The sequence below is a fragment of the Gopherus flavomarginatus genome, chromosome 15, assembly GCF_025201925.1.
Source record: "Gopherus flavomarginatus isolate rGopFla2 chromosome 15, rGopFla2.mat.asm, whole genome shotgun sequence".
Classification (NCBI taxonomy): domain Eukaryota; kingdom Metazoa; phylum Chordata; order Testudines; family Testudinidae; genus Gopherus; species Gopherus flavomarginatus.
This window is the reverse complement of record NC_066631.1, coordinates 33,322,593-33,342,543: the sequence shown is the minus strand read 5'-3', so window position 1 is coordinate 33,342,543 and position 19,951 is coordinate 33,322,593. Positions and strand designations below refer to the sequence as shown.

The 19,951-nt window shown below is 47.8% G+C and overlaps 1 protein-coding gene across 2 annotated transcripts in view; it reads left to right on the top strand.

The window, feature by feature from the left end:
• Positions 1-19,951, top strand: part of TTC28 (tetratricopeptide repeat domain 28) — a 511,170-nt gene that overhangs the window by 117,101 nt on the left and 374,118 nt on the right. The window lies entirely within an intron of this gene.

Below are 19,951 nucleotides of genomic sequence, written 5' to 3'. Positions count from 1 at the left end.
TTACAATTGCCTGCTGCTCTGCAGTGTGCTCTAATTATTGTTGTTCCCTTTCCTCTGATCTCTGACTCTGTCTGTCTGTCTTTAGATTGTTAGCTGCTTAGAGAAGGGCCCATCCTCCTTGAACGTTTGGAAAGGGCTGGACATACAGTGAGCACTACCACTAATAAATAATACAGTAGTTGTAGCATTGGCAGCCATACCTTACCCGGCAATTGTTGCAGCATAGGGCAGGGTCTCATCAAGTGAGATGGCCTGTCAGGCTGAGGAGGGGAGTGTCCTTTTGGGACCTGGGAAAATCAGACAGAGAGAGGAGAAGGCTGGCTCAACTCTTCTCCTGCAAGATGCTGGGTTTGCCTGCCTGTGTACAGCTGGCAGGATCACTTGGTGATCTGCCTGGATCTTCTCTCAGTTCTCATTTCAGAGCTGGGGAGGCACCAGCTGCCCAATGGATGGGTTGGTGTATCACCCTGGTCCCAGAGATTGCTGCAGCCCTGGGGAAATGGCGGGCTTAACTGGAGTTAATTAACCAGTTTCCACTTGGGATTACTGACATTTGGGTGGCAATTGCTGGTCTAATGAGGCAATTGATTCAGTAATTAGGACGATATATTTGGGAGGAACTGAGAAGTAAAAAAGTGGGGCTCAATGAGTGAGCCAGGAAGAGGAGAGAAAGCTGTGTGGAAGTTTACCCATGGTTGTATATCTACAACTCTTTCTGTTATGCTTCAAAACTGAAGATTAAAAGCACACATGGTGAAAGGGGAGCAGCTTGTATGGGTATCCGTGGCTCTAAGACCACAAGAACAGGCGAGGCAACAGTGCTCACAGGGTAGGCAGAGATGCCAACTCTCACGAATTGATTGCGAGAGTCGTGATTTCTGAGTCAAAAAACCCTCACTCATGATGTCGTGATAGAACTCTCAAATTTCAGAGGTTTTGTTTTTCTCAGCGGCAGCATATTCCTGAAATGGGTGGTTTCCAGCCAATCAGGAGTTACCTCACCCTAAATAAAGCAATGTGATTTCTCCAGGAGGTAGTTACTTTCAAAGTACTTTGAAAGACAATGAGAATCAATTTACATATCAGATGAACAAAGCTATCAAGCTAAGACATAGAGGAGGAGAGACAGCCTGGCTAAACCCCAGCAGGGAAGAAAAACTTCATCTGAAAAAGAAGGGAGTAAGGGCCAAACCTCAAATAAGCAACTGAATCAACTGGAAAAAAAAATCCTGACATTTGAGAGCTCTAAAAGTGAGGTTTAATTTTACTTAGAAATCTTGTCAGCCATCCCAGGTGTGGATGGGGCTCCAGCTGTCACTCCCATGTGGCTGCTCCCTTGCCAGCCTAGGAAGTGAGAGAGGGCTCCCCCACTGCATCTCCCCCAGGCTTGGGGAGGGTGAAGAACCCTAGGGAGCAGGGGTGAGGCTGGGGGGCTGAAGTGAGGCGGGTGAGGGTTGATGGGGTAGGAGGGCTGTATTGATGGGTTCTGAGCAGATGGGTTGGTGCTGGGAGGGTGAAGTGAGGGTGATAGGGGTGGATGGAGTAGGGGGACTGAACTGGTGGGGTGGTGATGGTAACTAGGGGGGATGAATTGAGAGGGGTTAGATGGGGACAGAACTGATGGGGGTCTGGGGGGCAAGATTAATTACTGGAAAGGTGATGGACAGATGTAAGAGTGAGAGCTCCTGCACCAGGGCCAAAATCCCCTTATCCAGTACATGTGGGAAGTGGGCAACACAACTGTCGCATGCAGACACCTGGGGATGGGCAGAGGGAGCTAAACAAACAAAAAAAAAAAATCAAGAGACTGACCTAAAACCACAATATAATCTGTTTTAAAAAATCATGATTGCTGGGACAATCTCATGATTTTTGATCTCTTGACGTTAACATTACTGGGGTAGGTGAAGGGACAACTGGGCAGCAGGTAAGGGTTTGCCTGTGAGCTCCGGAAATGTCATCTGGACTTCTGGAGCAGCAGAGGGTGATAGAAATCACCAAAGGAGAATTTGGAGAAGCAGTCCACCCAAGTGAGATCAGAAACCCCAAGGGGATTCTTGTTTGGAAATCTTTTCCAAAGAGATTGCTTTAGACCCACATCTTGATTAGATTAAACTTGTCTCCATAGCAGCAGTAAAACAGCTTGCTGTGGAATGGGAGGGGATGGTCACAATCAGAGGCAGGTTCCTGAACAATATATTTTCTTTCCAGAATCATAAAAGGTCAATGAAATAGCTGAAACTTCTTAAACTAATAACAGAGTCATAATTTAAATCTACAAAACAATCACCTTCCCTGGTAAGGTGGTGAGACACAGTTATTTAAAGCCTCAAATGAAAACAAAAGTTAAAATACATTTTCTTCCCAGTGAACCACAGGAATGAACATGTTGCTGTGAGACTATTACATAAATAATTCACAGGCACAACAGTATATTTAAATAATGTAACGCTCTGGATGCCAGAAAATTCTGATTTACAACTCAAACCTCCATCCTTAAGCTGCCTTATCCGTAATCCTCACAATGCCTGTTCTAAGGCACAGTGTATACCCAGCAGTGCTGTTGCTATATAAAAAGTAGCTATGCCCCTTTATTTTATTTGTTTGTATTTTATTTTAATTTTTATTTGATTTTGCCACCTCTCTTCCCCAGCTCTGTGCTGCTTGTCCCTGCTAGGACTTTGGCTGTTTCTTATTTTGTCCAGAGTAGTTCCCTCCTCTCACCCACCCCCATATCTATATTCCTACTCCATGGCCACAGAGGACTGGATAGCACTCCCTTTGGAGTCTGCAAATGAAGGCCTAAGGGGTCCTTTGCATTTAGTGTGAGGTTCCCTTCTCTGTGGGCTGAGTGCTTAGCTGGCCACTCAGCTGAGTCCTGTAAATTCTCTCTCCTGCAGTGTGGGGCGCACTTGTGCATTCTGGTTGTAGTGTTTTTAAACTGCTTTTTGTCTGAAGTACGTGCACGTTCTTGACAAATCACTCCTCCTTTCTGTGCCTCATTTCCCCATCTGTGAATCGGGTGTAATAATACTTACTTCTCCCATGTTTTCTATCTTATTCACTTAGGCCTGGTCTACACTGGGGTGGGGTGGGAGGTATCGATCTAAGATGCATCTGACGAAGTGGGTATTCACCCACAAAAGCTCATGCTCCAAAACGTGTGCTAGTCTATAAGGTGCCACAGGACTCTTTGCTGATCTAAGATACGCAACTTCAGCTATGAGAATGGCATAGCTGAAGTCGATGCATCTTAGATCAACGTAGAATCATGTACTTTGCGTGCTCGCGGCACAGGATCGACGACTGCCACTCCCCCATTGACTCTGCTTCCGCCTCTGGCCGTGTGGAGTTCCAGAGTAGACGGCAGAATATCAGGGATTGATTTATCCACATCTACACTAGATGCAATAAATCGATCCCCAATAGATTGATCAATACCCGCTGATCCAGCGGGTAGTGTAGACATACCCTTAGACTGAAAGCGTTTTGTGGCAATGACTGCTTCTTACTATTTGTATGTATAGCTCATAGTCCAGTGGGGTCCCCACTTCGGATATGGGCAGTAGGTACGACCATAGTACTTCCAATAATTAAATAATAATAATGACAAATCTGTCAGTTAAATTTCTTCCTGTGAAAAATTTAAAACTAGCCTGAAAGAAGCACTGAAACTGACTGTAGGGAAGGTAACCCAATAGGACCTAATGGGCCTGCTTTTGTGATTTAAGTGCGGGGTGGGGTGGGGAGCTAAACCTTTAGGAAGGTTCCTAGAGATCCAGAATTCGTTTTATTAAGTGTTTTCTGTTCACAAAGATGCCTAAAAGGAAGAGAGTGCCCTGGAAATAAGGGGACACATCGGCGCAGACATCTTGGTCTGTATCAAACCTCCCTGTTGGCCCTAGCAATGATACTTCTGTTGGGATCAGGGCTCTGGGCTGATAGCTCAGACTTCCCTCCTCTGATAGAGTTTATGCTGCTTGTGGCATTAGTATGTTATGCATGCAGAATGCCATAGTCACTGCAAGATCCCATAGAAGGAGAAGCTGGAGTGAAGCTCAGGTTTCAGTAATTAACATGTGTGGCAAGTAAATGCCTGAAACCCAGGAGAGGAGGGAAGGGATTTTGATTTCAAGTCTGGGATATTTGACAGTTTTCCCAGTATGAAAACTCCTCTCCAGAAGTCCTGAGAGGGATGAACTTGTAAACACAGAGCTCTTGTTCTGGGGTTACCTTAATGGGAGGTTCATATGATGGTAGTAATGAGGTATTGTCCATATCTGTTTGGCTGGAGAATCTGCACATTGACAGGGCTTCCTGGATAGTTTGCCTTCTCTCTAATCTGCCTTGTTATGTGTAAAGAATGGAGTTTGCCCCCTCTTTATCCTTGCCTTGCTACTCTCTGGGATTCTATAAATATGGAGAGTCTGATACTCAGAATGAAGTTTCAATAGCAACTGAGATGACAGCTGGGTGGTAGGAGCCCCATTGCACTACAGAAGGATGGGAGAGGCTCTGTACCCTTTTCTTCCTTGGTGATAACAGAGTTGGGGAAGTTCTTCCATTCAGGATATCAAAGGGTGGAATGTAATAACCACATGATAGATGCCTGTTTTTTACCTAGTGGACATTAAATGAATAATATTTCATCATGAGAGTCAATGCTTTTTAAAGGAGAAAAAATAGGAGTGGAAGATGGAGATAGATCTCTTGAAATTGAGGACCTGCTGGGAACCAGCCACAACAACTGCAACTCTCCTTACACTTACTGCCTGCTGAGCTACTCAGCGTATGTATCTATCTGAACTTTCTTTCTGGTAAGAGACATGTTGAAATGTGACTTACAGTCAAGAGGTAACATTGCAGCCTTCACAATGAGCAGATTGTGTATCACTCTTTCCAGAGGTTTCTTTTCACCTTGTCATGTTAGACTGCTCTCTCACTTCCAGTTGCAGAAGCGTAATGGCTTTAGCAGCATAATGAGTGAGATTTCAGCACACTGTTTTATTTGCCTTGTATAAAAGTTTATCCCCTGCTCCCTGTATTTTGCCACTTCTATTGCACTGACAGTTTTCCATATTTTCAAACGTAGTTCTGACCTATTGGATTTTCCTTTTCTATTATGTTCTCTGCACTGATAGGCCAAGCAGAGCCAGATATTAATGCTATAGACCAACGGTTCTCAAACTGTAGGTCGGGTCCTCAAAGTGGGTAGTGACCATGTTTTAATTGGGTCGCCAGGGCTGGCATTAGACTTGCTGGGGCGTCAGCCCTGGGTGGCGGGGTTTGGGCTGGTTCAGGCTTCGGTCTCCCCTCCTGGGGTCATGTGTAATTTTTGTTGTCAGAAGGGGGTTGCAGTTTAATGAAGTTTGAGAACCACTGTTGTAGACCTACCACTCATAATGGTTAGGCCCATGCTTCTCAGAGACTGCAACTTTTTTCTAGGTCCACATTTGGCTGACAGAGCTAGCATACAAAGTTGAGGGTGCTGGAATGATTGAATCCTGGAATATCAGGGTTGGAAGGGACCTCAGGAGGTCATCTAGTCCAACCCCCTGCTCAAAGCAGGACCAATTCCCAACTAAATCATCCCAGCCAGGGCTTTGTCAAGCCTGACCTTAAAAACCTCTAAGGAAGGAGATTCCACCACCTCCCTAGGTAACGCATTCCAGTGCTTCACCACCCTCCTAGTAAAATAGTGTTTCCTAATATCCAACCTAAACCTTCCCCACTGCAACTTGAGACCATTACTCCTTGTTCTGCCATATGGTACCACTGAGAACAGTCTAGATCCATCCTCTTTGAAACCCCCTTTCAGGTAGTTGAAAGCAGCTATCAAATCCCCCCTCATTCTTCTCTTCTGCAGACTAAAGAATGCCAGTTCCCTCAGGCTCTCCTTGTAAGTCATGTGCTCCGGCCCCCTAATAATTTTTGTTGCCCTCCGCTGGACTCTTTCCAATTTTTCCACATCCTCTTTGTAGTGTGGGGCCCCAAAACTGGGCACAGTACCCCAGATGAGGCCTCACTGATGCCGAATAGAGGGGAATTATGTCCCTTGATCTGCTGGCAATGCCCCTACTTACACAGCCCAAAATGCCATTAATCTTCTTGGTGACAAGGGCACAGTGTTGACTCATATCCAGCTTCTTGTTCACTGTAGCCCTTAGGTCCTTTTCTGCAGAACTGCTGCATAGCCATTCGGTCACTAGTCTGTAGCAGTGCATGGGATTGTTCTTTCTTAAGTGCAGGACTCTGCACCTGTCCTTGTTGAACCTCATCAGATTTCTTTTGTCCCAGTCCTCTAATTTGTCTAGGTCCCTCTGTATCCTATCTACCACTCCTTCCAGTTTCGTGTCATCTGCAAACTTGCTGAGGGTGCAGTCCATGCCATCCTCCAGATCATTAATGAAGATACTGAACAAAACCGGCCACAGAACAGACCGTGAGGCACTCCGCTTGATACCAGCTGTCGACTAGACATGGAGCCATTGATCACTACCCATTGAGCCCAATGATCTAGCCAGCTTTCTATCCACCTTATAGTCCATTCATCCAGTCCATACTATTTTAACTTGCCAGCAAGAATACTGTGGCAGAGCCTTCTCATCATTAGGCCCAAGTCTCTTGACAGTAAGCTCATAGGAAATCAGGAATAGTTCTACAGAATGAGAGCAGGGCATGTGCAGAGGAAGAAACCCAGGATTAATTATGAGGAGAATGAGAAAGAGACCAGACAGTTCTGTTTTCGGTAATCCTTGTACAGCCTCTAGATATTATCGTCAAAAGCACTTAAAATATTTAGAGATCACTAATGTTTTCCTTGCCAATTTGTGAATCCAAAACACATATCTGAGGTCTTCACCTGGATTGGACATTGTAAATTATATTGCGCACATTAATTAAGAAATAGTAGTCTTGGTTTAAGGCATTAGTCTGATGCTCAGGAGATTCCCAGATCCATTACAACCTCCCTATTTGACCAAGCCAGTTCCCCTCTCTGTGTCTCAGTTTCCCATTCAATAGAATGGGTACAATAATACTCCCTCTCTCTCTCTCATCTTTTTATTTTGTCTACTTAGACTGTAAACTCTCTGAGGACGGGGTCTCAGTATATGTATATACAGTTTCTAGTATAATGTGAATCCAGTCTCACAAAAAAATGAAACAGCAGTAGGTCATAACACACTATGGGATTTTTAGGGAATGGTAACAGGGTTCGTACAGTCAGTGTGTGGCAAGTTAGAGTACTCTAGGTGTACAGCCCAGTTTTCCATGCGCTAACCATCCATGCAGAAGCAGCAAAGAATCCTGTGGCACCTTATAGACTAACAGATGTTTTGGAGCATGAGCTTTCGTGGGTGAATACCCACTTCGTCAGATGCATGCTCCAAAACGTCTGTTAGTCTACAAGGTGCCACAGGACTCTTTGCTGCTTTTACAGATCCAGACTAACATGGCTACCCCTCTGATACTTGACATCCATGCAGACGTGCCCTTAGTCTCTTCCTGTATATTCCCATAATGTACCAAAAATATTTAATGGAGATGCTGCTAGTTAAACAAGTCCTGAGAGTGAACTGAGATATATTGCACAAGAAATAATTTCTCTCTTCCCCGGCCCCACTCATGTGCTCTCTAATAATTGTCTCAAGTGTCCCTCTTCTCTTGCTCAGGTTTCTGGCTTGTCAAGCTGATCTTCTGTATTTTCATCCAGAACCTCTTTAGGTTTTCTCTCTAGCAACATCTCCATGTGCAGGTGGCAGAGTCCCCCACGGTGCGCCAGAGGTTGGTCCTGGCAGAAGCTACCAGGGTCGGAGACCTCCTGGATTACGACTGGGGAGACTGGCTGGATCCCCTGATGCTCGCTAAGCGTATGGGGCTCTCCAGACCTTGTACTCCCCGGTGTGTACTACAGGAGGTGAAGGCCGCTTTGCCGCCCGCTGCTCGGGTCTACCTCGACCGGGTCCTGCGAGAGGGCATGCCCCGCCCACCCTCCACCCTCAGCCCTCCGGACCTTTTCATCGGGCCCCTGCCCCGTGGACCCGACTGGTCGCCCCACCCCTTCTCCGCAAGCCGGCTGCACAATCTGCAGCCGGTCCGCTTCCGAACCCCGCCAAGGAAACATCTCTATGCGCTCGTGCTCCACATCCTTCACTTCCTCACCCCCATGTCCCGCCCCGACACAAAGTGGAGGGACCTCCTGCCACCTCCCGAGGATGAGGAGCCCCGGTGGGCCAGCCTATACTCCACCGTGGTCCCGAGGCCCACCAGGGATATCAGTTGGCGGCTCCTTCATGGGGCCGTGAGCACGGGCATGTACTTGGCGCGGTTTACCCCTGTCCCAGACACCTGCCCCTTCTGCGGCGTGAGGGAGACCCTGGCGCACGTTTACTTAGAGTGCGCCAGGTTGCAGCCCCTATACCGGCTCTTCACCAATATCCTGTTACGTTTCTGGCTGCACTTTTCCCCTCACCTCCTTCTCTATGCACTTCCTATCCGTGGCCCCACGAAGTCGTGGGACCTCCTGGTCAACCTCCTCCTTGTCTTGGCTAAAACGGCCATCTACGCAACCAGGGAGAGGAGGTTGGCCAATGGAGACTCCTGTGACTGTGGGGCATGTTTCCCATCCTTAGTCCATTCACGTATCTGGGCGGAGTTCCTCTGGGCAGCGTCCACAGGCTCCCTTGACGCCTTTGAGGAGCAGTGGGCGCTGTCCGGGGTTCTCTGCTCGGTGTTCCCGTCAGGCTCCCTTCTTATGACCCTTTGACCACACTCCTGTCCATGTTCTTTTATTTGTTGTCCCCCGAAATCAGTTGGGTTCTGAGGTCCTGTAGAGCCTCCTCTTAGGCTGGTGGGGAGATCCTTTAGCAGTGGGCGGGCTTTCGCCTGCCCACTTCCCAAAAACCCAATAGGTACAGGGGGTTAGATGCACAAGGGAGCAGAAGAATGGTTGCACAAACAACCTTAAATTTGGCATTTCCTAGCTTTCAAGTGCTTCATATTGGCTCCTAAATCTTGTAACTGGTATGTAATTTAAACAGAATGTATATTAAATACACTACTGTATTTAAACTAAAAAAAACCATGATTTTGCATCCTGTAGCTTGGAGATGCTAGGGTGTTGTTCTCCACTGCATACTGAGGGTAACATCTCTACAGTATGCCTGTTGCCTGTAGAATGGTGCAGCAGGATTTCTGGGGGGTCTCCAGCCCCTTTTTGCACAAGTTGCTAACTCAGTGTATTAAAATAATATTTTTGATTTACTGATCTATATATTTTATAGAGAAAAAATTCTCTCTTTTCTTCCCTCTCACAGGGCCTGTTTGATTAGCAAACTGTATTTAAAATTTGATTTCCAAAGGGAATGTATTTGCATTTGAATGACTAAAACTCAAGGCACTATAGCCAGGTGATATCCCCAAGGAACAAAGCCTGGCCTGAGACTATGGGGAGAAGCATGGAACACTGTGTCCTATGCCCTGTACCAGGCACAGGTGAGATGGCTGTGCACCAGTCCATTCCAAGTTCTAGCTAAGGCTTTAGTGGCTGAGGAGATTTTCTATCACAACAAGATTAACCCTAGTCCTGTATTAACCTATTTGATCATTTCACAGTACAACTGAATAATTTGTAATTAGCTTCAGGCACCTGCAGCCCTGAGATAATCCTGCTTGTGTGACTGCTTCCTTCCCTTGTCCCTCCCAGCCCACCAATCCATTTGCTAGTGATAAATGCTGCAAACACTTTCCTTATCTCCAGTTCAGGGCACTCTGCATCTTTTTGAACTCAATGACATTACAACTCCCTAATTAGTGTTAACCTGGCAGTTTTTTCTCAGCCTTCCCTCCTGTCAGATGGGGAATTTTCCAGATAAGCATATCCTCATTTTTCAAAGCCCCATCCTTGGTTTTTCAGGCTTGATTAGACATCTGAGGCCATGGCTACACTGGCGCTTTACAGCGCTGCAACTTTTGCGCTCAGGGGTGTGAAAAAACACCCCCCTGAGCGCTGCAAGGTACAGCGCTGTAAAGCCTCAGTGTAATCAGTGCCGCAGTGCTGGGAGCGCGGCTCCCAGCGCTGCAAGCTACACCCGTAAAGGGATGTGGTTTACGTGCAGCGCTGGGAGAGCTCTCTCCCAGCGCTGGCGCTCTGACCATACTCACACTTCAAAGCGCTGCCGCGGCAGCACTTTGAAATGTCAGTGTAGCTTTTTCTGCTTGACTAAACAAAGTGTTTTCTGAAGTGATTCAGTCTTTTGAAGTGAATCTACTGTTAAAATACATATCTCTGGTAACCTAATGATAGTCATGATACACCCCAGTACAGAACAATCAACCTTTATCAGAAAGGGAGCAGGGTCATGTGTGCCAGCAGCAAGAGACAACAGGAGATAAAGGCAGGTGGGCTAAATTTAACAGAAAGGAAGGAAAAAGTATGATTTGTGAGAATTTTGTAAAAGGGTCTTGTAGATGAGCGGGCTCACCCCTGGGGTGCCTCCTCCTGGGAATTAGCTCGTTCCAGCTCTGGAGCACCCCCTGCAGACCGGTGATCTGCCTGTCCTCTGCCCCCATGTCCCTTCCTGGACCCAGTGCCCTTTTACATGGGGTGCTGCCCCCTGGCAATAACCCCTCAGTCATAAGGTCTCCCCTCCCTAGGGAACCCCCACCCACTATCCCCACCTCAACTCAAGATAAGGCTACTACCAGTCATTGTCTAGCCCCTGCACCCTGGGGCAGACTGCAGTATCAGCCTACTCATCACTGGCAAGGAGGGTTTGGACCTGCTGCCTGGGCCTACCTCTCGGCTGCCCTCTGCAACCCCCAGTACCTGTTAGCCCAATGCTAGGCCGCAGCCTGGGGCTTTCCAGACTTAGAGCTCCCCAGTTCCTCTGCCTTTCCCCAGCCCTGCTTCACTCAGGTGCCTTATGTCCTGCAGCCAGGCCCATCTCCCTCTATAGCTTGAGAGAGACCATCTTGGCTTCTGGCTCACAGCCTCTTATAGGAACCAGCTGGGCCTGATTGGAGCAGGCCACAGCTGAGCCTACTTTCTCCAATCAGCCCAGGCTTCTTGCCCCAGCCTAAAGGCTGCTTTCTCCAGCCACAGACCCTTCCCAGGGCTGTTTTTAACCCCTTCAGGGCAGGAGTAGGGGTCCACCCTGCTACAGGCCTGAATCACCATCCTCTTCCTTCTTTTTTCTGTCTCGTTCACCCTTTCTGATGCTACAGTGGTCACATGCACACTGATCCACATATCAAGACTACACTGAATAACCCCAGAAAACTTTCTATTTCGTAGCTCTGTCTTCCCAGCTAACAGCCTCTGCCTCTCTCTTTGATTTCCTTTAAGTAAAATATCCCATAATGGGATTTGCATTATGCAATTGCAGTTGAGCTCTTGGCTGGTATAAGCAGAGTCCTGCCACTATTTCTCATGTTGCTAGGCTTTCCTGTGCTACCAGCTTGCTTCAGTGAGAACTCTGACAGCACTTCTTGAGACATGCATCCTTTTGCCTAGTGTGTTCGAGCAAAAGCCCCCGGCCACTTACCTTGAAACTCCTCTTTTACTTCTCATCAGAGTCCACAAATTCATTTTCCTTGTCTCTGGGAATCCTCATTAACAGTCTAATTTTAAAATAATCTCACTTAAAGATTATTTTTCTGATTATTTCTTAAAAAATTGAGAGGAAATAGGCAGGCGAAATAAAACGGGGTGTAAAAAGTTGCAAGGGACACTGGTAAGTACTCTTGAAATAATTCTTAAATTTCCTATTTTTCTCTTCATTCTTTTTAAAATCCCGAGATGAACTGGATGGCCTAACCCCTCTTTAGCAACATTCCTTATAGTAATTATTTAAAAACCAAGTACAGGTGAAATGTCCTAGTTTGAGAGGCCTGGAGTGTTTATCAAGGGGGACAGTTCAGACTTCTCCCAGTCTCTCTGACCCCCCATGGCACCATGGCGCTGGGCCCGCAGTCAAAAGGGGCCCTGGCCCGCTCTTCTCTGCCCCCTGCTCTCTCCTGTGGGGTCAGAAGCTTGATGCTACTGGGGCTCTGTGGCATCCTGGCTCCTCCCCCACCTCTTTCCCCAGCCTTCTATGTTCCCTCTCTCCCCACCCCGCCACAGATCAGCTGCTTACTGGCAGGATGGGGGAGGAGGAGCAGAGCTGCAGCATGCATGCTGCTCCAGGGAGGAGAAGAGGCGGGTGTGAGGCCTTGGGGAAGGGGCTGGAATTGGGGCATACTCCCTCCAGCTCCCTGTGTGAGCACCCCCACGACCCCAGCCCATACCCACAGCCCTCTACCAACCCCAACCCCTGCCCCCCCCACATACCCCGAGCCCCCTGCCCTGACTCCTGCACCACCCCCACACCCAACCCCCTGCACCCCGTCACACACATTCCGCTCCCTGTCCTGACCCCTGCATTCCCCTCACACCTCCCCAGCCCTGACTCCTGCACCCCTCATGGCTCCTGCACCTCCCTCACACACCCTGATCCCCCTGCCCTGACCCCTGCACCCCTCTCACACCTCCCCAGCCCCCGGCACCCCTCTCACGCACTCCCTGCCCTGACCCTGACCCTGCACTCCCCTCACCCCCAGCCCTGACCCCTGCGCCCCCCACACCTCCCCAACCCCCGGCACCCCCCTCACACGCCCCCTGCCCTGACCCTGCACTCCCCTCACACCCCCAACCCTGACCCCTGCACCCCTCACACCCCCCCAGCCCTGACTTGCATCCCCCCCTCATGCCCCCAACCCCTGTCCTGACTCCTGCACCCCAATCACACACCCCCAGCCCTGACTCCTGCACCCCCCCACATCTCCACCCCCATCCTGAGAACCAAACAGGAGCTGCCCCAGGTAAGCGCTCCATATCCCAACCTCCTGCTCCAACCCTGAGCTCCCTCCCTCGCCCTAGCTCCTGGCCAGACCCTGCACCCCAACATATTTTACAATATTTGGAAAGATCATTAAGTGGTCTGTCGAGACCCTCCGTGATTTTCAAGTGGTCTGTGGAAAAATAAGTTAGACTACAAGAACAATCAAGGTGCCTCACTTTATTTTCATTTACTTGTTATTACTTATAGAAGGAGAATGAAGAAAAAAAGAATGAAAAATGGGGGTGGGGGGAGATAAGAGACATTGTTTTTTCTTGGCTGGGTCCCAAGGAGGAACCCCAAAAATGAAGCTGAGCACAGGGCCGGGGGACCCCACTAACTCTAAATCCACCACTGGCTGTCACATAACCTGGGCTGGGGATATTATGTCTGCTGATCCCCACAGTCTCCAACCTACCTGGGCAGTACAGCAGACATGGCCCTCCCCAGTAGCTCCTCTCCACTACCCAGCCCACCCACCACTTGCCCCTCCCTTAAGGCTTAGCCCTCTTACTTTTAAAAATGATTGCGTCCCCCTCTCCCCTCCCCCAGGCTTTTCTGGCAGGCCTGTTACCAGGTATCCAGTTTTAAACTGGAAACTCCAGTAGAAAATGGGACCTGAGTGTCCGGTTAGCAGTGCTGAGTAGAAACTAAATGTCCAGTTATAGGAATAACCACATTAGCCTCCGCTCCTCCCACTCCCAACACCCACCCCAGAGGGCTGGAAGAGAACCTGTCCTGCTGCTGTGGGAGGAGGGGCAGCTCAGTGCAGAGAGACAAGAGAATGGGCTATGTGGGCTGGGGTAGGGGGGATCCTGTTTACCCCCTCCCTAGCCGTGCTGCTCTTGCAGTTTACTCTGACCCTTCCCTTACTCCAGAGACCAACCCTAGCTCCTGTCCCACTGTGCTTTTTCCCCTGGCCCCTTTTACAATCATTCCCTAGGGGGGCCCACAAATATGTTTGGTGCTGGGCCCACAAAAAGTTAATCTGGCCCTGCTCGAGCCGCAGGCCACCGGCTGGCCCCAGCACCAGGCTGAACCGCTGGTCTGACCCCCAGATTGAGACACTGGCTCAATCCCCAGGTTGAGCTGCTGACCCAACCTCTGGGCCGAGCCACTGGCCCAAGCCACCCAGGGCAGCCCTGGCCACTGGGAGGTCTGAGCTCCAAGCGGCTGCTGGAGCTGAGCCCCCACTGGCTTCAAGGGAGAGGGGAAGGGATATGGGGCTTCAGAGTGGAACACGGATGGGGCCACGGCCTGGGTTAGAGGAAGCTTAGCCTGCCCTGGCCTTTGATACCCACTGCCCATGAAGGGACCATCATGTGCAGGTGGGTGGAGAGTGTAGCTTCCATGCCCATTCAGTTCTATGCTTCACAGTACAGACTACAAGGAAGGAGGTCAATGATTCCTTGTCTGGAGTAATTATCGTGGCATAAAGTCACTTTTTTATTTTGGAATAGCGTGTCCACAGGGGGGTGTTATTCCATGATAGCTGTTGCAGAATAGTTTTCATAGATTAATAGATTCCAAGGCCAGAAGGGATCATTTATTACAATAATCTAGTCTGACCTCCCGAATAACACAGACCACAGAACTTCCCCAAAATAATTCCTAGAGATCTTTTAGAAAAACCTCCAATTTGGATTTAAAAATTGTCAGTAATGGAGAATCCACTGTGACCCTTGGTAAATTGTTTGCTTGGTTAATTACCTTCACTGTTAAAAATTTATGCCTTTTTTCCAGTTTGAATTTGTCTAGCTTCAACTTACAGCCATTGGATTGTGTCATCCCTTTCTCTGCTACATTGAAGAGCCCATTATGAAATATTTGTTCCCCATATAAATATTTACAAACTGTAATCCAGTCACCCCATAACCTTTTCATCACTCTCGTGACTCTTCTCTGAAACCTCTCCAGTTTATCAACATCCTTCTTGAACTGTGAGCACCAGAACTGTCACACCAGAAGTGGTCATACCAGTGTCAAATACAGAGGTAAAATAACCTCTCTACTGCTACTTGAGATTCCCCTGTTTTTGTGTCTCAGGATCACGTTAGTTCTTTCAGACAGAATGTCTCATGTTCAGCTGATTATTCACCACGACCTCCAAATATTTTTCAGTCATTGCTTCCCCCATCCTATAATTACGGCCTACATTCTTTGTTCTTCCATATATATATATTTACATATTAAAATACATATTGTTTTCTTATACTCAACTTACCCAAGCGAGTCAGAACACTCTGTATCAATGACCTATCGTCTTCATTATTTACCACTCCTGCATCTTTCTTAGGTAATCTGCAAAGAGTATCAGTGATGATTTTATGTTTTCTTCCAGGTCATTGATGATAATGTTAAATAGCATAGGGCAAAGAAATGATCCCTGCAGGACCCCACTAGAAACACAGCTGCTTGATGATGATTTCCAATTTCCAATTACATTTTAAGACCTAATTAGACAATTTTTAATCCATTCTATGTGTGCAATGTTAAATTTATATCATTCTAGTTTTTTAATCAAAATGTCATATAATACTGCTTTCTTACAGAAGTTTAAGTACATTACGTCAGTACTATTACCTTTGTCAACCAAACTTGTAATCACATCACAAAAGAGATCTAGTTAATTAGATAGGATCTATATTCCATATATCCATGTTGATTTGCATTAATTACATTACCCTCTTTTAATTCTTTATTAATCAAGTTCTGGATCAGCTGCTTCCAAGATGAGTCAGCAGAAGTTACCCTGTATCTCTGAGCAGGTTCCTAGAATTTGACATTGCGTATGTGTGTGTCTACTCTTGATTTCTAGCCCAGTTTTGCAGAAATAGGTTAAGTATCAGGGTATGTCTACATCTACAATTTTGCAGCGCTGGTTGTTACAGCTGTATTAGTACAGCTGTATAGGGCCAGCGCTGCAGAGTGGCCACACTTACAGCAACCAGCGCTGCAAGTGGTGTTAGATGTGGCCACACTGCAGCGCTGTTGGGCGGCTTCAAGGGGGGTTCGGGGAACGCGAGAGCAAACCGGGGAAGGAGACCAGCTTCGCCGCGGTTTGCTCTCGCGTTCCCCGAACCCCGAGCAAGCAGGTCTCCTTCCCTGCGGTTTGCAGGGGGGGTCGGGGAACGCGAGAGCAAACCGCGGCGAAGCTGGTCTCCTTCCCCGGTTTGCTCTCGCGTTCCCCGAACCCCCGAGCAAGCAGGTCTCCTTCCCTGCGGTTTGCAGGGTGGTTCGGGGAACGCGAGAGCAAACCGTGGCGAAGCTGGTCTCCTTCCCCGGTTTGCTCTCGCGTTCCCTGAACCCCCGTGCAAGCAGGTCTCCTTCCCTGCGGTTTGCTCTCACGTTCCCCGAATCCCCGAGCAAGCAGGTCTCCTTCCCTGCGGTTTGCAGGGGGGTTCGGGGAACGCGAGAGCAAACCGGGGAAGGAGACCAGCTTCGCCGCGGTTTGCTCTTGCGTTCCCCGACCCCCCCTGCAAACCGCAGAGAAGGAGACCTGCTTGCTCGGGGGTTCGGGGAACGCGAGAGCAAACCGGGGAAGGAGACCTGCTTGATTACCAGAGGCTTCCTCAGGTATGCTGGGATACCTGCTTATTCCACGGAGGTCAAGAAAAGCGCTGGTAAGTGTCTACACTTGATTACCAGCGCTGGATCACCAGCGCTGGATCCTCTACACCCGAGACAAAACGGGAGTACGGCCAGCGCTGCAAACAGGGAGTTGCAGCGCTGGTGATGCCTTGCAGATGTGTACACCTCCTAAGTTGCAGCGCTGTAACCCCCTCACCAGCGCTGCAACTTTGTGATGTAGACAAGCCCTCCGTGTGAAGGGGTGTGAACACCTTTGGAGCACTTTCTCTTGGCCAGGTGTGGCATAGCAGTTCTCTCCCTGCCTCGTACCCCATGCTGACAGCTGCTCTGGTCATCTACCTGTTTCTGTGACTTGGCTCTCCAGCCAGGTCATGATTTAAGTCCCTTCCTTCCAGAATAACGAAGGCTTTGGAATATCTATGCCTCTGAATTTCCCCAGTGTTGACAAGGCCCTAGTGTCACTAACTCTAGTGGTTTTGTGTTGTCGATATTTGACTCCTAGGATGGACAAGACTCTATCCTTATACCTGTCTCATATGACATACTGCAGATTACCTAACACTCAAATATTGATAATTTAGGGCTCACTGCTGATGTGAGTTTGGGTTCAAACCCATGATCTAGAGTGGAAAAATGTCCACACTGTAGCTTATTCACAATCCTCTGACTTTCCTAGTTTGGATTTCTTTTGTTCAGCTCAGTTTACTTCCCTGTGAACCGGCATCATTGATGGTGTCACTACCCAGAGAATGGTGTTTGTTTGTTCTTCCTTCCTCCACATCAGTTAGCTTCCAAGTTTCAGTTTTGCCACCCAAGTGAGTTCCTTAGCTGGCATTTTCACAGGCTAGTTGCGGAAGACCCAGCTGTGTTTCTAGTCCCAAGTTCTTATTCCTGAAAACAATGGTGAATTGTACCCAAAGTGCACAGGGGAAAATAAGGGTATGCCTGTAATGCCCACGTTATAGCGCGGCCGCAGCAGTGCTGTGACATGGGCAGTATAGGCACGCTTTATTGCTGGGGGAAAGCCCTCCTGGCGATTTAAAAAAAACACCCCAAACAAGCGATGGTAGCTTTATCGCCAGGAGTGCGGCTCAGCTCCCGGCCATTAATGCACTGTCTATACTGGTGCTTTTCAGCGCTCAAACTTTTGTCGCTCGGGTGTGTTTTTTCACACCGCTGAACAACTAAAGTTTTAGCACTGAAAGAGGCAGTGTAGTGACAGCCTAATTTCATGGACAGTAGGCATCAGGTTAGAGCAGACTGATACAGGACTGAGCCAGTGTTGCACTAATTTCTCATGCTGCAGAGAGCTGTGATTCCTCTGAGCCCCGGTTAAGTTCTCTATCTACAGTGTGTGCTTTACTAAGGAGCGCTCCTTCCTTGCCAATGACTAGACATCCCATCCAAAAGACCAGGAAAGTGTTCTGAAAGGAATTTTTTCTTTTGTAGCTCAGGCTTATTTGTCAACTACAGCAGCTCAGATTAAGAATGCTGCATCTGAGCTTCAAATATGTACCGGGTACTGTATATGTGTTAGTGGGAAGCAGACAGATTGATAGACACTGAGTTATTGTAATGAATTGAAAGTCACTTTAATAAATTAAGAAATCAAAGCATTTGATGATATACTTGCTGAATTTGCTGAGGGACCTAGCTATTATATGTGTGAACTACAGCCTTCTTTCTCTGGTAGTGTGGTATTAACCTTTAAAATGCTGTCATTTTTCAGGCGGTTAGTCTAATGAATATGCAAGAGGATATACATATTCAAATGTCATTAGCAGTTGACATTTAACTCTGTATTAACACCAGTGATGCAGTGGTGATATCTATCTGATGAAATATCTGAGCTATGTGATAAATTTAATATGTTGTATACCTTGGACAGCCTTACTGACACTTGGCCTACAAAACTATCTCCAACAGGACTTAGTTTAATGTTCCAAACTCCTTCAAACAGCTGCCATAATAATAATAATAATAATTAATAAAAATAGCAGCAGCCAGAGAAGTGGGGTTGTTGAGTTATTTTGTTTGTTTGTTTGTTTTTTAACACTAAGATTGCACGGTGTGAGGTGCTCTGTTCTGAGCATAGGCAGTATTCAGTCCTAGACCAATATCAGAGTCACATTCTGATATCTCATGACTCTTCCTGGCAAGAAGCAGTAGTTTTATACCACTGGAGACAGAAGATTCCCAGCTTTCCTCTGTGGGGAACAGCCCTTCCCACTGGCTCTGGAATGTCTGAAGATGTCAGACATTAATGTAAAAACTCTATTCTATGTAACTTTTAGGGTATTTACAATTTAATAGTTAGATTTTTCGCCTTCTTCCAAGGCCTATACAGTTGGAGTCCTGGTGCTCAGGTAGCCTGGCTTTTCAGGAGGAGGGATATAAAAAATAGTACAAATGAAACTTGTAAAACTCTCTGAAATGCTAGAATAGTTCTTCTATAAAATGTTTGTCTGTGTGTGTGTGTGCGTGTGTGTGTGTTGTATAGTATAAAATAGGTTAATATTTTAAATCAGTGTTCAACTCTTACTGAGAATATAGAGCATAGGAGGCAGCTGCTCTCTTTTCAGGAAACTCCCCATTGGAAAGGAGGAGGTTGATAGTAGTTGAGGCAGGAGGTGTCTTGCCAGCAAGGATGCAGAGAAAGAAGTGAGAGGATTTGGTGAACGCCTGGATGTGAGGGAAGAAGGCAAGACCGAGATTAAATGCATCTGGCTATATGCATTTGTATGTGCAGATTAGAGATGAAAATGTAGCCCTCCAGGCTTAATCACACACTCTGCTGCTCAATTAGGACCTTCCTGTTAGACTGTATCTGCAGTTTGATTTGTGCTCTGAATGATCTTCTTTGTTTGGCATTATATACACCTCTACCCCAATGTAACGCTGTCCTCAGGAGCCAAAAAAGCTTACCGCGTTATAGGTGAAACCGCGTTATCAAACTTGCATTAATCTGCTGGAGTGTGCAGTGCCCCCCCGCCCCGGAGCACTGTTTACCGCGTTGTATCCGAATTCGTGTTATATCGGGTAGCATTATATCGGGGTAGAGGTGTACTTTGATATTTTCTCACTTGCATGGTGTTGCCTCCAGAACCTCAGAGAATTCAGAGTGGAACTCCTTCCTGTCCTAACTCATCTCTGTGGTGATTGCACTAAGGTGACCAGATGTCCAGTTTTGGACAGGAACACCTGGTCGAAAAGGAATCCTGACAGCTCTGGTCAGCACTGCTGACCACGCTGTTGAATGTCCGGTTTACAGTGCCAAAGCAGGGCTGGCAGACTCCCTGCTAGTGCCGCGGCCTGCACATCTCCCAGGTCTGGAAGCAGCCAGCATGTCCAGCTCCTAGCCTTCAGGGCTGCTGGGGGAGGGGGGGGGTCCACGTGCTGCCCTGTCCCCCACCCGCAGGCGCAGCTCCCATTGACTGGGTCACGGCAGGGGTGGAACTAGTGCCACTCACTTACAAGTGGTC